Here is a 16,169-nt window from a genome sequence, read left to right as displayed (position 1 = left end):
GCAGGAGTGAGTCACCGCAGCTGGGTGAGCAGCCCTGGGCTGGGTGGGGTTTGCCTCACACATCCTGAGGTAAATTGTTCCAGGGTCAGTGGCCTGGAGTGTGTGGTTTTGAGCTGAATCCAGAAGTAGGAGGGGTTTGGGTTGCTGTTTAGGTTTGGCTCTGGAGAAGCAATACGTCTGAAGATCAAAGAGCTACTGCCTCGGAAGTAACCTTTTTTCTCCTTCATGCTATTGTCTCTGCAGAGTCCCCCAGCCCCTCCGGGTGGTGACTGTCAATCTCACCAGCTTCATTTTCTTCATTAGCTTCATTTGCCCTGTCTTTTAAATTAATAATAATAATAATAATAATAATGAAGTACAAAGAAAATTAACCCTGGATTAATTTTACAGCTCAAATGGAATGAAGACTTCACTGTGAAGGCAGAAGGAACTGGACAAGCAACAGTAACAGTAACGATAATTTATAGCATAAGCGAAAGGAAGATGAATCTCAGTGTAAGAAGTATGACCTGAGGGTATCGGTTGAAGAAGCCCAGGGTGGTAAGTAACCACCTGTCTTTTCTCTTCTGAAGCTTGCTGTCAATCCTCAGATCATGGACAGCAGTGGATTTACACCAACCAAGCACCATCTCTGCAATCACATTCTTAACTTTGGAAAGTATTTTTGTGAAGCTTCTACAAACTCTCCCAGTTCCCAAGTCCTAAAAATTATACCCATAGGGCAGGCACTAAATAATATTTCCAGCTGCTACATGTTCTAAGTTGCAACCAATGCAGGGTCCTTCTAGATGCGGGAGCAGATGCTGCCTTCTCTCATCCTGGCACTTGTTAGCAGCATAGTTGGAGCATCGGATGTGGATGGGAACACAGGCCAGCTACTCTGGGTATTGTCTCCCTCTAAAGCAGAGATGAGCCCATGCCAGGAAGTCTGGTTACAGACCCAAACTTCCAGGGCACACATTTCCAGACAGCATGGGTGTGAAATCAGCATGGGACAGAGGTCAGGATCTTCAGCACCCAAAACACAAGCCTCTGTGGCTTGGTCTAAAGGAGCAACTTCCTTTACCTGGGAGTAGCTGATTGTTATAATTGCTAGGGCTGGCCAGTAGCGGGAGATATGCTGGTCTAATGCGTGGTCATATGATAGATGGATCAAGTATTTTGGCACTGCTATTACAGAAACAGGAGACAGCTGTAAATTGTTCTTAACTTTCCCAGCTGCCCAAATTCACACCCACGAGTTCTCATTGTTTCAGTCTCCTCTTTCTGCTAACCCTAGACCGAAGGCAGCACATGAGCTGATATTCAGTGGCACTCACACCACCCACCTCCTGGCCACTGGTCCAGGGGCTCTGCATTTTAATTTAATTTTAATTGAAGCATCTTAAACATTTTAAAAACCTTATTTACTTTACATACAATAGTTTAGTTATATGTTACAGAAAGAGACCTTCTGAAAATGTTAAAATGTATGACTGGCACACCAAACCTTAAATTAGAGACAATAAATGAATACTTGGCCCACCACTTCTGAAAGGTTGCTAACCCCTGCCCTAGACTGTATTTCATTTGTGCCACTCAGCTGGGAGAGGCTTTTTAGTTTGCGTGCCAGGGATGGGAAGAATTTTTTATGGATTGCTGGAGGAGGGGAGGTTTATTGAGGATTTTCACATCTACTCTAGGACCTGTTTGATTACTAAGCGATATTAGTACACCTAAAAAACAAAGAGGTTTATCTGGCATGAAATTTACACTGAGATATTAATTTCTTTTGTCTTCTGCAATGTTTCCAGTTAAGAAGCCGGATGGGCGATGCGTTCAGTCTATATATTAAAATCTGCATCAGGTGAGAACAATGCCCTTTAATGATAGATGACAAATAGATGGACCGATGCAGGGGGTAGCTGGAGAATCCTGGGCTATGATTTTTTTCTATGGAATGGGCAAAAAAGTTATAATTAAGCAACAGGAGCTGGTGGAGCGATCGCAAAAATCAATGTTCAAGTGATGAATTCTGATCAAAAGGGTATTTTCTCTTCTCCTCGTTAGGTTCCTCGGTGTGGTTGATGCCACAATGTCTATCATCGATGTCTCCATGCTCACTGGCTTCTCACCAGACATGGAGGATCTTAGAGAGTACGTCAGTGTAATCTGAGAACAGGAACGTAATAAACAATGCAGTGGCTCGACTGGGGCTTTCAGATAAGAAAATCCAATGCAGCAGATGAATAGTCAGACTCCAGAGTTAAACCTGGAGGGAGACCAGACAGCTCTAAGGATTGGTAACAGCTTTAGGAAACCACAACCAGTTGTCTCCAGGTCGGGGATGGCAGTTTTGGGGCATTCATAGAGGAGATTCCAGGGGATGAATAAGCCATGAGCGCAATGTCCAAATTCACAGAAACAAACAGGGCCCTGGGCAAATTTTGCAGGTTGTGCAGGCTACTTTGAAAATCTGGCCATACAAGTTCAGGTCAGTTCAATCCTGCTTTATTGGATAGCAAATTGAGAGGCTGCTGTCATTTGACTAACAGATGTTTTGCAGCATGAGCTTTCGTGGGTGAATACCCACTTCTTCGGATGCAAGCAGGATTCCACAGGATTCTTTGCTGCTTCTACAGAACCAGACTAACACGGCTACTCCTCTGATACTTGTCATTTGACTGTGCATGCCAGAGCAGAATGCATTTGATACAGTCTCTTGTACAGTGGGGCCACAGTTTAAAAAAAAATGATTTCCCTTTTGATCCTCTGACCTACATAGTGCAGTTATTTGGGCCTGAAGAACTGTGGATACAAAAAAAAAAAAAAAGAGGCTGCACAAAAAAATCCAGGTCCTGAAGGATTCATTGCAGTGAATTGCTGCCCGGGTATAAAATGAAGGTGAAGTTTAGCAAACAAACCCAGGGATGTTTCCAGCATTGGTGCTGGTGAACAGGGGCCGCTAACAGAGGAGTTTTGAGAGGGAGTTTGGAAAGGGAGTGATGTACAGTCGCCATTCTTGTTGGGCAAAAGTCAACATGGTTTCTGTAAAGGGAAATCTTGTTTTACTAATCTATTAGAGTTCTTTGAAGGGTCAACAAACATGTTGACAAGGGAGATCCAGTGGACATAGTGTACTTAGATTTCCACAAAGCCTTTGACAAGGTCCCTCGCCAAAGGCTCTTACATAAATAAGTTGTCATGGGATTAGATGGAAGATCCTTTCATGGATTGAGAACTGGTTAAAAAAACAGGGAAGAAAGGGTAGGAATTAATGGTATATTCTCAGAATGGAGAGGAGTAACTGGTGGTGTTCCTCCAGGGTCAGTCCTAGGACCAATTGTCCTGGTCTGCACCCTCACTTGAAACTGGCCGGTTTCAAAGTGAGGACCAGCATGTCTTCCCCCACCCCAAAATCCTAGGGTAGGTCTCCCCTTCGGCTGCCACCACCCGGTCAATTCCGTGGGCCGGGACACCCCTGTTTCCCCCCTTGGGAACACAGATCAATTCACAGAGGAGGAACCTTCCCCCTCCCCTCTCTTCCCTCTCTCCAGCCTGCTCTGAAGAGGGATACCTGGATTCAAACGCCTTGAATCTCTACACACAGGGAAGCAGCCCACTTCCCCTCCTTCCCTGAATTTCCCCAAGGAAGGAATTAACCAAGTCCAAAGAAAGAAAAGAATTTATTAAGAGAACAAAAGAAAATACAGAATCTCTATGAATCCAAGCTGGGCACTCATAGGGTATAACCTTGCTAAGTTCTGGAGAGAATCCTCTCTCTTTCTCAGTACAACCAGTACAAGCAGAATTAAGAATAATCAATAACAAACACACAGAATTGCAAACATAGGATTATTAGATAAGGACACAAAGTATCTTTCTAATACTCACTATCTTGACTAGAAGAAATTAGTTCAGAAAGGTGGAACTTGTAGGGACTTGCTTAACTCGTCTGGTCTCTTGAACTCCAAACGGCCAAAGACAAAGACCCCCCCAAACAGAGAGAAAAAGTTCCCTCCTAGGAGTTTCAAAATCTCTTCCCTGATTGGTCCTCGGTCAGGTGCCCACCAGGTACTATGCTTTAACCCTTTACTAACTATTCATGACACGCCCCAAATCGTCACAGTGTGATCCACTGGCGGCGATTTCTTCCTAGAACTGTAAAACAACCAGAGTGATAAAACACATGCACTATTACATCGACTACTAAGCATGAAAACATATTAAGAACAGTGTTTAGCCACTTGATTCTGGGAAACTTTCACGAGAGAGTGCATCAGCAACTTTGTTGGAAGCTCCTGAAATGTGTTGAATGTCAAAGTCAAAGTCTTGAGAGCTAAGCTCCAGCGGAGAAGTTTCTTGTTGTTTCCCTTGTTGGTGTGAAGCCACTGTAGCGCAGCATGGTCAGTTTGTAGCTGGAACTGCCGGCCCCAAACGTATGGGCGTAGCTTTTCCAAGGCATACACAATGGCGTAACATTCTTTTTCACTGATGGACCAGTGGCTTTCCCTCTCAGACAGTTTCTTGCTGAGAAGCACGACAGGATGGAAGTTGTGATCCGGTCCTTCCTGCATTAGTACCGCTCCTACCCCACGTTCAGATGCATCAGTGGTAACTAGGAAGGGTTTGTCAAAGTCTGGGGCCCTTAATACAGGGTCCGACATGAGCATCGCCTTAAGCTGGATAAAGGCTTCCTGACACTCATCAGTCCACTTAACTGCATTTGGCTGGGTTTTTCTGGTCAGATCAGTTAGTGGAGCAGCGATTTGGCTGTAGTGTGGTACAAATCGCCTGTAATATCCGGCCAACCCTAAGAAGGATTGGACCTGTTTCTTTGACCTTGGGACAGGCCACTGTTGGATAGCCTCCACCTTGGCCTGTAGGGGTTGATGGTTCCTTGACCCACCTGGTGCCTAGGTAAGTCACTCTGTTTTGGCCTATTTGACACTTTCTGGCCTTAACAGTAAGTCCTGCCTGCTTGATGCGCTCAAAAACCATTTTCAAATGTTCTAGGTGTTCGGGCCATGAATCAGAAAAAATGGCCACATCATCGAGGTATGCAACTGCACAGTCTCCCAATCCCGCTAGTAGACCATCCACCAGCCTTTGGAAGGTGGCAGGTGCATTCCGCAGTCCGAATGGAAGCACATTAAATTCATACACCCCTGCATGGGTGATGAAGGCAGATTTTTCCTTGGCAGGTTCATCCAGTGGTACCTGCCAGTATCCCTTGGTTAAATCAATGGTAGAAATGAACTGGGCATGTCCCAACTTTTCCAATAGCTCATCAGTGCATGGCATTGGATAGTTGTCTGGACGAGTTACAGCATTTAGCTTACGGTAGTCCACACAAAGCGTATTTCCCCATCTGGCAGGAACCAGAACCACTGGAGATGCCCATGCACTGGTAGAAGGGCGGATGATACCCATCTCCAACATGTTGTCAATCTCCTTTTAATAGCAACTTTGGCATGAGGTGACACCGGTAGGGTGGTGTTCCTAATTGGGTGAGCATTACCTGTGTCAATGGGTGGCAGGTTTGCTCAGTCCGTCCTGGGTTGGCTGAGAACAAGGTGTCGAAGTGAGTGTACAGCTCCTTGATCTGTTGCTGCTGTTGACATTGCAGGGTTGTGGAGAGGTCACCTCTTCCACACCACCATTTCGTTTACCTTCGTAGTAGACACCTGCAGGCCACTCGGTGTCATCTCCTTCCTGAACTGTAAAGTGACAGACCTGTAATTCTCTGGGATAAAGGGCTTTAGAGAGTTAACATGAAACACTTTAGGCTTTAAAGAGGAATCCGGGAATGCTATGAGGTAGTTAACAGCTCCCAGGCGCTCCTGGACCACGTATGGTCCTTCCCAGGATGCTTCCATCTTATGGGCCTGTTGCGCCCTCAAGACCATGACCTGGTCTCCAACCTTGAAGGCAGCTCTCTGGTGTGTCTATCATACCAGACCTTTTTCTCCGCTTGAGCATCCTTTAAGAACTCTCGAGCAAGGGCCCAAGAGTCTCTGAGGGTGTTTTGAAGGTTGCTTACAAAGTCCAGGATGTTAGTTCCTGGAGGAGGCGTAAACCCCTCCCATTGCTGTTTCACCAGCTGTAATAGCCCCTTAACCTCATGGCCATACACCAGCTCGAATGGTGAGAAACCTAAACTGGGATGTGGAACAGCCCTGTAGGCAAACAACAACTGCTGTAACACTAGATCCCAAGTATTGGAATGTTCATGTACGAATTTACGGATCATGGCCCCCAAAGTTCCATTGAACCTTTCCACTAGGCCATTAGTTTGGTGATGGTACGGGGTGGCAACCAAGTGATGCACCCATGAGTTTCCCACAGGTCTTTCATGGTCCCTGATAGGAAATTTGTTCCCGAATCTGTAAGAATTTCAGAGGGCCAACCCACCCTGGTAAAAATGTCAGTTAAGGCCTGGCACACAGTGTTAGCCCTGGTGTTGCCTAGAGCTGCTGCTTCCGGCCATCTGGTAGCAAAGTCCACAAAAGTCAGTATGTACTGCTTTCCTCTGGGGTCTTCTTTGGGAAAGGACCCATAATATCTACAGCTACTCGCTGAAATGGGACCTCCACTATGGGAAGTGGTTGGAGAGGGCCTTGACCTGGTCTTGGGGTTTTCCTACTGTTTGGCATACCTTACAAGACCGGACGTACGTGGCTACCGCCTTGCCCATCCCCTCCCAGTCAAAGGACCTTCCCAACCTGTCTTTGCTTCGCTTCACCCCAGAATGGCCACTAGGGTGATCATGGGCTAAGCTTAAGAGCTTTTCCCGGTGCTTGGTCGGAACTAGCAACCGTTTTGAGGATGCCAGCCCTCCTGGTGTCCACCAGAAAGAAATTCCTTGTATAACAGTCCTTGCTCCACAACGAACCGGGATCGGTTGAAGTAGAGCTGAGAGGCGGTGGGTTGCTGCGTGCCGCCGCTCATGCTTTCTTGAGGCTGTCATCGGCTTCCTGCTCTGCTTGGAACTGTTTCCTTGAGGCGGGAGACACCAGTTCCTCTGGGAGCGATGTAGGTGATGAGGTTGTTTCCGTTGACTGTGAACCGCTCTCCGCTGGTGCACAAGGCGTCATTTCAGGCTCCGGCTGAGCCTCTTGGGTAGGGTTGTCTGCTGGTTTTCCAGTTCAGGCCCGTTGTCGCCCTCTGGCGGTGGAGTTGTAATAGCTGGCGCGGTGCTGGCGCTGGGTGCCCTTCCAGTTCGGTTCTGGGACTGGATGTACTATAGCTGCTGTCGGTGTTGGCCTGGGATCCGGTTCCACCACCTCTGTCTGGGTCTCTGGTAACACAGGCGGGGTCCTGGTGGATGGCTCAGGAACAGGGATGGGTGCAGCAGCTCGTCTGGCTTGGCTGCGTGTAACCACTCCCTCTGTTTCTGGCGGCTCAACGTGATGGGCCAAGTGGTTGCCCAGGATCATGGGGACAGAATAATTGTCATAGACAGCAAAAGTCCACGTCCCTGACCAGCCCTTGTACTGGACAGGTAAACGCACTGTAGGCAATGTTACAGGTTTTGACATGAAGGGGCGGACTGTCACTTTGGTTTTCTGGTTGATGAATTTGGAGTCCACGAAGGTTCGGTGGATAGCTGACACATGTGCTGCACTGTCTCTCCATGCGATAACTTCCTTTCCGTCCACTCTCAAAGTTTCCCTAAAGCAGGCGGGTATTTGAGAGATATCTAATTCAGGGTTCCTTGGTGTGCAGGTGCAAGGAGTTGGACCCGGTTCAGGTTCTTTGGGCATTTGGCTTTGATGTGCCCCAGTTCATTGCATCAAAACATCGCCCACTTGATGGGTCACAGGGTTGTGTTGGTTTACTGGAAACTGGTGAGGTAGAAGAAGAGGTAGGGTGTGACTGTGCTTGGGTTGTAGGTGTGGGCTTGATTGGCCCTCGATGGTAAGGTTTAGTCTCGGTGGGTACCTTGTGTGATTCGCTCCCTTTGGAAGTAGCTTTCATGTTGTCTACGATGCCATCCATCTGGCTCCAATCTCTCCTGCGATAACTGTCTCTCAGTGAGAGTTTTTGGTTTACCATCTTGGATGTAGCGTCTAATGTTCTCAGGAACACCATCTAGGAACTGTTCCATCAATATCAGGAGGTGTAGGTCGTCTGGCTCCTTAACCATGGATCCTGATATCCAGGAGAAATAGTGTTTTTCCAGGTAGCGGCGTGCTCTGGAAATGACATCTCTGGTTTCCATTTCTGGACTCTGAAGCGCTGACGGGCGTGATCAGGGTGATGCCCATTCTGAGTCTGGCCTTGGTTAGGAACAGTGGAAAGTCATCCATCTGGCCTCTAGGCATTTCAGCTGCCACCAGGGATAATTGTCCGCTGAGCTGTGACCTCAGCTCCAGCATGTATTGATCTTCAGGAAGATGGTATCCAATACAGGCCCTCTCAAAGTTTTCTAAGAAGGCCTCAACATCATCCCCTGCCCTGTAGGCGGGAATTTTCTCCGAGAAGGTTGATCAGTATGTTGAAGAGGGGTTGGATTGGTTGGCTCCTGCTGCTTAGTCTTTGCTAATTCCAGAGCCTGCTGGTGGGTCTCCCTCAGGATTTCCATTTGTCTCTTGTGCTCAGCCTCTTGTTTCTCCAGCTCCCTCTTGTGGTTAGCTTCTTCCCTGGCCCTTTCTGCAATAATTAGTTCCATCTGTCTTTGATGTTCTTTTTGTTTTTCTTCAGCCTGCAGCCTGGCCAGGTCGAGTTTGCTAATTGTTTCACCAGTACTCATGATTGTGTGCCTTCTGGTGCTGGCCACACCCCTATGCAGTCAGTGAACTGTCTCTGGTGTTTGACAGTCCCTAACCCTGGCTATGATAACTTGAGTAAAGAAAGAGAAATCAATCCTTTGTATAGCAAATTGTGGTTTGTGTAATGTTACTGTTTTGTACTGAGAAAGAGGGAAAGAGTAAAAAAAAATTCCTCTGTCTCCCTCTGCTCTGAGTTGCTGTACTCAGCAGCCCAGCTGAAAGGCTGCTGCTAACAATACCCCTGAGAAAAATCTGGTCTATTTCCTCAGGGATCTGTTCTCCTGTCTCCTGATCCTTTCAAAAGACACAGGGAGAAAAAAAAACCTGGCTGGAGGGTTTCTCTCTCTCCCCCAAACCTGTTTTTCCCGGTGGATGGGAATGTACTTTGAGGAGCACTTCCCCCCACCTTAGGAATCCTGAGTGATATCTCGTCTCACAATGGACGAAAACACCGCTCAGCCGGAGGGCTTTGTAACAGAAAGCCCTGCAAAAAACTGAAAATGCTTCTAACCCTGAAACTGCTACAAAGCTGCCTGTCCAAGCAACAAGAAAGAAAAAGAGAATAGCTCCCTTCAGCGTAGCCCAGCTGAAAAAAAAAACTCCTTGTAACAATGGGTTCGAAACTCCGCTGCCACCATGTCCTGGTCTGCACCCTCACTTGAAACTGGACGGTTTCAAAGTGAGGACCAGCATGTCTTCCCCACCCCAAAATCCTAGGGTAGGTCTCCTTCGGCTGCCACCACCCGGTCAATTCCGTGGGCCGGGACACCCCTGTTTCCCCCTTGGGAACACAGATCAATTCACAGAGGAGGAACCTTCCCCCTCCCCTCTCTTCCCTCTCTCCAGCCTGCTCTGAAGAGGGATACCTGGATTCAAACGCCTTGAATCTCTACACACAGGGAAGCAGCCCACTTCCCCCTCCCCTTCCCCTGAATTTCCCCAAGGGAAGGAATTAACCAAGTCCAAAGAAAAGAAAAGAATTTATTAAGAGAACAAAAAGACAATACAGAATCTCTATGAATCCAAGCTGGGCACTCATAGGGTATAACCTTGCTAAGTTCTGGAGAGAATCCTCTCTCTTTCTCAGTACAACCAGTACAAGCAGAATTAAGAATAATCAATAACAAACACACAGAATTGCAAACATAGGATTATTAGATAAGGACACAAAGTATCTTTCTAATACTCACTATCTTGACTAGAAGAAATTAGTTCAGAAAGGTGGAACTTGTAGGGACTTGATTAACTCATCTGGTCTCTTGAACTCCAACCGGACAAAGACAAAGACCCCCCCAAACAGAGAGAAAAAGTTCCCTCCTAGGAGTTTCAAAATCTCTTCCCTGATTGGTCCTCCAGTCAGGTGCCCACCAGGTACTATGCTTTAACCCTTTACTAACTATTCATGACACCAATCCTATTCAACTTATTCATAAATGATCTGGAGAAAGGGGTAAAAGTGAAGTGGCAAAGTTTGCAGATGATACTAAACTGCTCAAGATAGTTAAGACCAAAGCAGACTGTGAAGAACTTTAAAGGATCTCACAAAACTAAGTGATTGGGCAACAAATTGGCAAATGAAATGTAATGTGGATAAATGTAAAGTAGCACATTGGAAAAAATAACCCCAACTATACATACAATATGATCGGGGCTAATTTAGCTATAACTAATCAGGAAAGATCTTGCAGTCATCATGGATAGTTCTCTGAAGACGTCCACACTGTGCAGCGGCAGTCAAAAAAGCAAACAGGAGGTTAGGAATCAGTAAAGTGAGATCCAGAATAAGATGGAGAATATCTTATTGCCCTTATATAAATCCATGGTATGCCCACATCTTGAATACTGTGTACAGATGTGGTCTCCTCATCTCAAAGAAGATATACTGGCATTGAAAAGGTTCAGAGAAGGGCAACTAAAATGATTAGGGGTTTGGAACGGGTCCCCTATGAGGAGAGATTAAAGAGGCTAGGCCTTTTCAGCTTGGAAAAGGGGAGTCTAAGGGGGGGATATGATAGAGGTATAGAAAATCATGAGTGGTGTGGAGAAAGTGAATAAGAAAAAGTTATTTACTTGTTCCCATAATATAAGAACTAGGGGCCACCAAATGAAGTTAATGGACAGCAGGTTTAAAACAAATAAAAGGAAGTTCTTCTTCATGCAGCGCACAGTCAATCTGTGGAACTCCTTGCCTGAGAAGGTTGTGAGCGCTAGGACTATAAGAGGGTTTAAAGAGAACTGGGGCCAAGGGCTCTGGCTGGGGTGCCAGATCTGGGGTGGGACCACAAATGAAGCCTGCAGGGTGCAGGAGGAGGTTCAGGCTGGGGCATGAGGTTGGGGTGCAGGGAGCAGGCTAGGGCTCTGGCTGGGGATGTGGGCTCTAGGGTGGGGCCAGGGATGAGGATTTTGGGGTGCAGGAGGAGTTCTGGGCTGGGGCTGCAGGTTGACATTCAGGAGGGTAAGGGTGCGGGTTCTGTTAGGGAGTTAGGTTGTGTGAGGGGTTCTGACCTGGGGCAGGAGCTTGGGATGCAGGAGGGGTCATGGTGCAGGCTCAGCCAGGCAGCACTTATCTCAGGTGGCTCCTAGAAGTGGTGACATGTCCCTCCGGCTCCTAGGCAGAGGGCAGGGGGCTCTGTGTGCTGCTCACGCCCGCAGGCACGGCCCATGCAGCTCCCATTGGCTGCAGTTCCTGGCCAATGGGAGCTGCGGAGCTGTCACTCGGGGTGGGATCAGTGCGCCCAGAGCCCCTGTGGCCACTCCTGCGCCTAGGAGTTGGACATACTGGCCGCTTCGGGACCTGTGCAGAGCCAGGACAGGCAGGGAGCCTGCCTTAGCTGCGCTGTGCTGCTGACTGGAGTTGTCAGGTCCCTTTTCAACCAGGTGTTCTGCTCAAAAAACAATCTCCTGGCAACCCTAGGTGTGGAGTAAGTAGCAGGCTAGTAACTTCCATGATACAATCTGCATGGGAGACGTGATCACAAGCATGAGCTGCAGGACTTTCATAGAGACGCTGCCTTACCCACAATGCCTCTTGCTTTTTCTTATTCACATTTAGCTTTCCCAAGGGGTCAACAGATACATTTCCAAGTTTGAAATCAACAAAGCCCCATCCGACAGAAGCAACCTCATAATCTATGTGGACAAGGTAAAGACTCAACAAGCGGCTTCTCTGATCTTGTGTTAATTTCATGGGCTCCTGCTGAGCCAAACTGCACTCCCAGATATACCCTGGCATCCCCACAGACGTCAGCAGGTTGACAAACTGCAACCCACGGCCAAATTTGATTCACTGGTCCAGATTCAGTCTTTCCACTAGGAGTAACTGAATGGGCCAGATCCTCAACTGGTGTATGTGGATGTAGGTCCATTGACTTTAATGGGAAATGCAATATCTGATATTAAGGTTGAATTTGCTTCTCTGTGCCATTCACTTCTTCTTTCCTTGTTCCTTTCACTTCTCTAGTTCTTCTTTCCCCCACCTGCCTCACTTTTCTTTCCCCAACATCTCCCTTTCTTTTATTCTTTTTCATTCTCTCTTCCATCCAGCCACCCTTCAACCTAAGCAATCCTATTATTTCCCCCTTTTAGGTTTCTCACAGAGAGGAGGAATGCCTGCAGTTTAAAGCTCACCAGTTTTTCGAAGTGGGGCTCATTCAGCCGGCATCCGTCACAGTCTACGACTATTACAGCATAGGTAACAGATCGCAGCTCTCCTCACCATTCAAGGCACCTGGCTTCAAATTCTGCTCTGGGTCACATTGGTATCATTACCTCTTGCAGTCTTTTGCTGCAGTATTTAGGTATTATTGCCCGTGTAACAGAGGATGCACTGGAAATAGAACCCAGGTGTCCTGAATCCCAGTCTTCTGCTCTACACAAGCTCACTCTCCCTTCAACTTTTCCAGATTACTGTGCCCCTTTCAGAGTCTGATTTGTCGTACATCCCCAAGTTTACCTCACTTAAAAACGACTTGCTTACAAAATCAGACATAAAAATACAAAAGTGTCCCAGCCACACTAGTACTGGCAAATTGCCGACTTCCTCATTTTTTAACATGTAAGTATAAAATAAATCAATTAGAATATAAATATTGGACTTATATTTCAGTGCGAGCCATGAGCCTGTTTTCACTCATGAGTCATGTCATTCAGTGGCTGGAGAGCGGCAGCTGCTGGCCAGGTTCCCAGCTCTCAAGGCAGCACCCCGCCAGCAGCAAGGCAGGAGTTAAGGTGGCATGACCTGCTGCTGGTAGGAGCGCTGCCTTCAGAGCTGGGAGGCCAGAGAGCAGGGGTTGCTGGCTGGGGGGTTCATATTTTTGGCGAATGAGGACTATTTTTCAATCCTGCTCCCATCCCGACCCACAATATCTACTCCCACCTGCTCCTGCATTGTTTGTTGAATTTTTATCCCACTATTATAGCAATGGGCCCTGCGGGATCCCAGTCCCACTGCAGGGCTCTAGAATCTTTTGTAAAACTAGGCAAATATCTACATAAGTTAACATACCCCCTGGGTATCCCTAGGGTATGTGTCCCCCTGGTTGAGAACTACTGGATTAGAACACAGGGGGTTTAGACTCAGACTTTAAGGCCAGACGGGACCATCCTGATCATCTAGTCTGGTTTACTGCCCACCTCCCAGTTCCTCCTGTTCCAACATTACTCCATGCTGGAAATATATGGTCACACTCATCACCTTAACACACCCAAGCAAAGGTAGACAAAATAATAAGGGGAACCTCTGACTACAGGCAATAATTATCCTACTTGCCCTCTCCTCCTGTTTTACCTCCAGAGGTGAATTTGCTGCTAGCATGATTAAGAGAGTGTCTCCAACAAGCACCAGCCCGTCATTTCAAGCTGATGGTTTCCTATAGCTAAGAAAGTCGTTCCCACAGACTGCTGCTCCCTTCCCAGGGTCACCCGGTGGGGCTTCTGCTTGAGTAAGGGCTTCAGGGTTGTCTCCTAGGTGCTGTAAACCGTGGCCGTTGTTCTACGGGAGGGCGAATGATCCGTGTCTCTGATCTTTCTCTAGATGACCGGTGCACCAAGTTCTACCACCCGTCTAACCAGAGCGGGCTCTTCAATATGATCTGTCACAGGGGCATCTGCCGGTGTGCAGAAGGTAAGAGAGTCCTGTCTCTGCTTACATCTCAGGTGAAGGCTCCCTGTCAGCGTTACCAGCAAACATGCAGTCCCAGCCCCAGCAACCAATCAGGGCCTTCTTTCCCTGTGGTGTCTGGGTGATTTTCACGTGCGATACAGGCTCATGGCAGCTGGAGACAGGATGGTCCCTGGGTCTGTCCCCCAGCCTGGAACTCTGACTCTTGGCCGGCTGTGTCCCTGCTACACACCACCACATACAGCAATAGGGAATGAGGGTTGGGATGAGGTACCCTCAGTGGGAATATGAGAGGGATGCACCCCCACATGAACTCATGCACGCCTGGGGAGCGGAGGCAAGAGAAGATCCAGAAGGGACTGCAGGGCCTGGGATTGGGCCAGGGAACAGAACCTAGAGGGGCTGGAATGGGCCTTCGAGGAGGTAGTACCCCCAGAACCCACCCTCGCCCCCACAGAGGTCTCAATATCTTCCTTCACTCCTCTCTGGTCCCTCCTCCCCTGCAGTCACAGAGGGTTTCCACTCTCCCTGACCACCTGCCCTCACCTGGGTTCCCTCCCTTCTCCAATGGCACCCCCACCCACCAATCACAGGAGAGCTGGCAGCAGGACGTAGAAGCAGAATTTCTCTAACCAGCTGGGGCACCAGGAGGGCGCGGGTATAGGAAACATCAGTTCCTCCTCTCTGGCCATCAGGGCCTTGGGGGCTGGACCAAGCCAGCTGATCCATGGAGTCCAGTTGGGGGGGGCATGGTGACACAAAGTCAGGCACTTCTTTACAATATCTGGGTTCTCTCATTCCAGGATGCCCACAGCTGGCACCCCTCAGCCCCCCACTGTCAGTTTCAGCCCAGAGGCCAAGTATTGAATGAGCCATGGGCTCCACTCCCGCTGACTCTTAGAAAGGATCCTCTAGAAGAGGGTAGAGACCCATTGGTGGGGCCGTTGTTCAGTGGGGAACTTGCTGTAGCCCTGTTGTCTGCCGGGCATACAGAGAGGCGCTCAGTCTCCGGATCTGTCCTTCCCATCACCTTTGATTCCCCATCTGGAGCTCCACTAAGTCCTGTGACCAGGCTCCTCCTGGCACTGACCCAGGCAGAGATCCATCAGTGCAGAGAGGGAAGTTAGCTGGGATTGCCAGGCCTACTTATGGTCCTTGGTTATTTCATACACCCAGGCAGAGTTCCTCTGGGCAACATCTACCGATTCCTTTGCAGAGCTGTCTGAGTCTGTCTGCTCAGGATCATTTGGATCCTGCAACCTACCCCTCCATCCCTTGTTTTCTTCTTTTACTGTGTCCCATAACATAGGCACTGACTTTTATTTTTCCTGGTGGCTGCTCCACCCCGACTCCACCCCTTCCCCTGAGACCCCACCCTCGCTCTGCCACTTCCTGTACCCGATCTGCCCCCTCCCCAGAGGCCCCTGCCACCTGCACTCCACCAAATGCCTCCTGCCAGCCACCAAACAGCTGTGGCTGGTAGGTGCTGAGCACCCCCTATTTTTTTCCCCCATGGGTGCTTGAGCCCTGGAGCACCCATGGTATCAGCACCTATGTCCTATAATGTGACGGGTGGTTGGCTTCATGGCCACTCCCTTGTCAGAGGAGGTGAGCCTGTCACTGTGCGGGTTAGCGCGGCTCACCCAGGATTCAAATAGGTGGGCACCTATGGGTCACTAATAACAGAGCTGAAACTAGGGTCTCCCTTGGTGATTCTCTACCCATCTTCCTTCCCCATAGAAAGCTGCTTCATGCAGCAGAAGGTAGAGGGTCCAATCACCCTGAACAGACGAATGGAGGAAGCCCGCAAACCTGGAGTGGATTATGGTAAATCTGTGATTTGGATCTGCTGGGTCTTTTTCCATGACGAGAGCGCAGAGACAGGGTTCAGAATTCGATTTGGATTGTAAAGTTTGCCTTTGAGGCTGAATCGGGGTAAGGTCTGGATCTGCTGGGACAGAAACCTGATGAGATTTTGGGGCCATAAGTGCCCAGAAATGAACAAGATCAGATGACTGTTTAAGATTCAATCTAACCCTAAGAATTTATCTGCCCCCCTGTCACGGTGCACAACTCACCCCTGTGGCACCTCCTGCTGGTTCTCTCAGGGAATTAGTGTTTCCAGCCTCCGGAGCACCCTCTGCAGGCTGGTGTCCCACCTGCTGCTTGGCCCAAGTCCCTCCTAGACCCCAGTGCCCTTTTCAGGCCAGGGTGCTGCCTCCTTGCAATACCCCCACAATCTCAGGGTCTCCCCACCCAGGGGAACCCACAACCCTCTAGCCCCACCTTGCTTCAGT

General features: G+C 48.6%; 1 pseudogene; it reads left to right on the top strand.

Moving 5' to 3' along the window:
- LOC120394549 overlaps positions 1-16,169 on the top strand; it is a 30,336-nt pseudogene that overhangs the window by 10,019 nt on the left and 4,148 nt on the right.

The sequence above is a fragment of the Mauremys reevesii genome, unplaced genomic scaffold (genome assembly GCF_016161935.1).
Source record: "Mauremys reevesii isolate NIE-2019 unplaced genomic scaffold, ASM1616193v1 Contig65, whole genome shotgun sequence".
In the NCBI taxonomy this organism is placed as follows: Eukaryota; Metazoa; Chordata; order Testudines; family Geoemydidae; genus Mauremys; species Mauremys reevesii.
This window is presented reverse-complemented; position numbering and strand designations above follow the sequence as displayed.